The sequence below is a fragment of the Pteronotus mesoamericanus genome, unplaced genomic scaffold, assembly GCF_021234165.1.
Source record: "Pteronotus mesoamericanus isolate MK-2021 breed Mesoamerican mustached bat unplaced genomic scaffold, CSHL_Meso_final contig_164, whole genome shotgun sequence".
In the NCBI taxonomy this organism is placed as follows: Eukaryota; Metazoa; Chordata; class Mammalia; order Chiroptera; family Mormoopidae; genus Pteronotus; species Pteronotus mesoamericanus.
Genome location: NW_026555065.1, coordinates 21,690,426 through 21,695,403, shown reverse-complemented (window position 1 = coordinate 21,695,403; position 4,978 = coordinate 21,690,426).

The window sequence follows — 4,978 nt, the reverse complement described above, 5'->3', positions numbered from 1 at the left end:
TAGTATCGAAAAACACAGTAATTTAAATTAAAAACACTATAGATGAGTTTAATAACAGATTTAACCCAACAGAAGAAAGGATTAGTGAACTGGAAAACAGACTAGTAGAAGAAATAAAATTAATCATGGAGAGAAAAAAATAATGGAAAATAGAGATTAAAGCATAAAAGACTTTTAGGAATAAAATTCTCTGTGAAATTATAGTCCCAGAAGGAGAAGAGGAAGGTGGAGAGAAATGGGACACAAGAAATGTTTGGGAGACTTCCAGGCAAGATGGCAGCATAGGCAGACATGGCTCACCTCCTCGCTCAACCACATCAAAGTTACAACTAAAATATAGAACAACCATCAATTAGAACCATCAGAAATTGAGTTGAATGGAAATATGACAACTATGGAATTAAAGAAACCACATCCATCAAGACTGGTAGGAGGGGCATAGATGTGGAATAGGCTGGTCCCACACCTACAATGGTGGATAAAAATTTGGGAGAGATATCTCAGGAACAAGGAGTCCCAAGCATGTTCCAAAAACTAAAGCCACCATTTCAAGAAGTACTGAGAACTCTAAGTAGGATTTTTAAATCTTAAAAGTGGTCAGAGAGTCCTGGTTGGGTGGTTTAGTTGGTTACAATGTCGTCCCATACATTGAAAGGTTGCAGGTTCCACCCCCAGTCAGGGCACATACCTAGGTTGAATGTTCAATCCCTGGTTGGGGCACATAGGGGAGGCAACCAATTCATGTTTCTCTCTCACATCAATATCAATTTCTCTCTCTATCTCTTTCAAATCAATATGCATAACCTTAAGCGAGGATTTAAAAAAAATGATCAGAGAAAAACACATTACTTTTAAAGGAGCAAAGTAAAATTAATAGTTGGCATCTCAAAGAAAAAAATGGGAACCAAAAGACAAATGAAATGGTATCTTGAAAAATGATGAAGGATGAAATACCTAAAGGGTTCAGCTAAACAGTTGAAGGATGAGACCAGCTCTGCATCAGGCCCACTGAGTTTTCTGGGTTAGGCCTTTCCTCTTTGGGGCTCAGTATCTTTAAAGTCAGGATATTGGATTAGTTATTTCCCGTAGTGGATATTTCCCATTTGCCCCTTTAGGTCTACTCTACACCCTTTTCCACCTTTGCCATGTGCCCTGGAGGCTGACCATTGTGGGTCATACACAGAAGCTTCCTGCTCTCTGGTCTCCTGTTGTGTTCTTTGCCTATTGGGGACACAAACAGAAAATCCGAGGGTGGGAGAAGAGCAAGTTTGAGGCATTAATTCTGATTCCCTCCCTGTGTCATCATCAAAAGTTAGTTCTTGGCATGCAGTCCTCTTCACATAGCTCTTTCTGTCTTCTGTTTCCAACAACTTTTCCTTCCTCTCACTTCTTCAGGCTTAGGGATCTAAGTGCCCCACAGTTTCTGTGGTTCTAGACCACCTACTCACCCCCGTGTATATAGTCCCTCTCCTCAAGATACCCACCCATTGACAGAATTAAAAAGAGAAATAGATAAATTCGCAGTCATAATCAGGGATTTTAACATATGTCACTTGGTAATTCCTAGAACAAACAGAAAAATTACTGAGAATATAGATTTGAGCAACTGATTAATAAACTTGACCTAAGTGACATAATCAACATAGATAAAACAATGTGTCACAAAAATGCAGAACACATAACTCAAAAGCCCATGAAACATTTATCAAAATAGACCACATGCTGGCCACAGCTCAGGCCTCAATAGATTGCGAAGGATGAAAATTAGATAGAGTAAGTTCTCAGACCACATTGTAATGAGGCTAGAAATCACTACCAAAAAGATAATTAGAAAATCTCCAAATATATGGAATGTAAGCAACATGTTTGTAAAATCAGTCTTTCATTTTCCCTTTGTTTCTAATCTTGATCCTTCTCCCTCTACCTTGGTGAAGAGTGACAGACTTCTCTCACATTCCCACAGATTCACACACTGTCCCAGCTCAAACATTCCCTGAACACTCTTGCAATGCCAAGCCCTTGACTGGCCTCCTGGTAAGACGCTCCTTGCTCTTCTTGAACAGTCTGAAGACAAGCCCCAATCTAGGGGGTCCAAGGCAAATGGGGAGCACTCTGCAATCAAATTCTTTTTGTCTATACACCTGAAAAAGGGGCAGTCCCAAAGCTGGCTTCCAAAGTGGGTAACTATTTGTCCTTTTAGTGCTTCTCAAGTCACATGTACTTTGCTCAGTTCTGCAAAATTGAATCAACTTTAAGCACTGACATAGGCAATGACTGTGATCTAAGATTTAAACGAACAGGTTCTCAAGATAATCATGGTCCAAACTTCTTTGACTGCCATCTGAAGCCTTTCACCCACTGGCTCTTGCCTCATTTTTTTTTTCCTGCTACTTACTCCCTCCTGCTCTGATCTCTAGCCATTCGAATAATTTGCAGTTCCTGACTCCTTTCTGCCCTCTCTGTCCCTTTGACCTTGAGTCTATTTGGCTCTCAGTCTTTTTCTTTCAGCTTAAATGCCACTCCCTCCAGGAAGCCTCCTTTGATGAACAGTTCCAAGACTACATTAGTTGCCCTTCCTCACAACACCCTGCATTCACCCCAGTGGTCATTCTTGCCACTCTGTGTTATAACCTCCTGTTTATTTTTTATTCTCCACATGCTTAGACTTGAGCTCCCTGAGAGGAAGCCCTAGTCCTTCTTGTGTCTTTGGTCTCTAGCTGAAGGCCTAGCCCCTCATAGAGAATATTTGCTGAGTGAAGGAGATAATGAATGTGGAGTTAAAATCAGGATTCATGAAAGAGTCCAAGGGTGTGGTAGCTGAAATATTCTAAGTACTTCAGAGGTTATTGCCTCTGAAATATGTTCCTTTCCAAGATGCTTGCTTTAAACCATTTTTGATTGTTAGGCAAAAACTACAAAATGAAATAATTACAATAGTCCCCAATCCCTTTCCTCAGCCATGCTTTCTGCAGTTTCAGCTACCCACAGTCAACCACAGTTTAAAAATATTAAATAGAGAGAGGCTTTTTGACCACGCAGCTTAGGAAGCAGGATGTAACTGGGAAGGGGAGACAGGGCCTGCGAGAGAGAGAATAGGACACAGACTCTGGGGAACAATGTGAAGGTCATGTGGGAAGGAAAGGGGAGAAAGGACTCTTGCTAGTGGGCCATGAGAAGATGCTACGTGGTTTTTGGATTAAGAACTAGAGATCACGGCAACACAGCTGATGATGCTGGGAACCATGAGAGGGTTGCCTAGCTGAGCCCCAGACTTCCGTTGTTTTTCTTCTGAAGGATGGTGCCCCTGACTGGCCTGAGTGGGCAAAGTGAGGAAGGCAAGACTGTGTGTGTGTGTTGGTGAGTGTTTTAAAGGGATTTTAAAATTTTAACAGCGACTTTTAGCCATTATTAAAAACTTGTATAACTTTTGAATAAATAGTTCCTTTCCTTTTCACCAAAAAAATAAGAAAGAAAAGAATATTAAATGGAAAAGTCCAGAAGTAGATAATTCAGAAACTATTTTGAGAGACCACATTCATATAAATTTTATCACTGTATATTGTAATTGTCATATTTTTTATTAGTTATTATTGCTAATTGCTTACTGTTCCTAATTTATAAGTGAAATTTTATCATAGGTATGCATGCATAGGAAAAAACACAGTATACATAAGGTTTGGTACTGTATGCAATTTCAGTCATCCACTGGAGTTCTTGGAACATATTCCCCCATGGATAAGAGGGCACGGCTGTATAGGTTGCTTTCAGTTCCCTGCTGCCAGGGTTTTCCTTGTTCTCAGCCCTCTCTGTAACAGAGCTGTCAACCTACTATGTAATTCCCGCCATACCCTCTTCTCTCCCTCTGACTATCTACATTTACTTACCCTTTTATTTATATATAACAGAAGTATTGAACTTTTCATTTAATGTAATCCATTTAATATTTGTCCTAAACAGCTCTCTCAGTCACATAGCCAGTGCCTGGAGGGCAGGTGCATCATGCCTTTCTCTGTGCAGAACTTTGCACAGTGCCATGAGAAAGCAGGTACATCCAAGAGTAGATAACAATGGGAGTTCTTTTGCGTGCAGTAGGAACATTGAATGTAAAACTGCAACTGATAGAAAGGCCTGAGGGTACTTCATCCCCTATGAAAAATCTACTTTACTGCATTATTCAGCTGGCTTTATCCCCTGCACCCCAGCCACCCAGGGCCATCCAGGACTGCAATGCACTGGTGTACTTGGAGCTAAGAGGCTAGACTTGTTAGGACCCAGGGACCTCTTGGATGTGATATGGGAAGGGATTCACAGGAAAGCCAAATGAGAAATCTCCCCAACTTTTTTCTAAGACACAAAGATGAAAGGTAGTATGTAGAAACACCTACTAAGGTTTTTGTTTTCCTAATTGGATCATAATTGATAGACCATACATTAAGTACCTTATTTGTTGACATGTTTATTGCCTGTGCCCTCCCCCCATGTAAGCTCCATGGGGGCAGGCATTGGACTAACGGATTCAGGCATTGAAACAATGGGATACTCCCAGCATCCAGGGAATAGGTGGCAGCAACTATAGGGAAAGGGTAGGGTGCAAAGGAGATGAGAATAAGGACTGAAATTTATTGACACTAGGAAATTGGCCATTGCAATGGCAAAATGAAACAGTGAGCTGCTCAGCCAGTCTTTTTTTCTTGACATCTGGGCAGTTAGTCATGGCCAAACCCAACCAGTGTGTCATTGGCCCTCTGTGCCCTCTTACACTTCTGGGTGGGACACCATAGAATCCCTGGGCCCTGAAGAGAATCCTGGGGAGCTGTGCAAATGGCCCAGGGGACTATCCGTTGCTGGCATCTCCTCTGCTCCTCATGTGAGAGCCCTATGAAGCCTCTGTTGTGGTGGGGAATGATGCAGCTTGCATTCGAACTTGCTCCCTTTCCTCGAGCTCAAAATCCATGCATTCGTCGCCTTGTCTTATAAT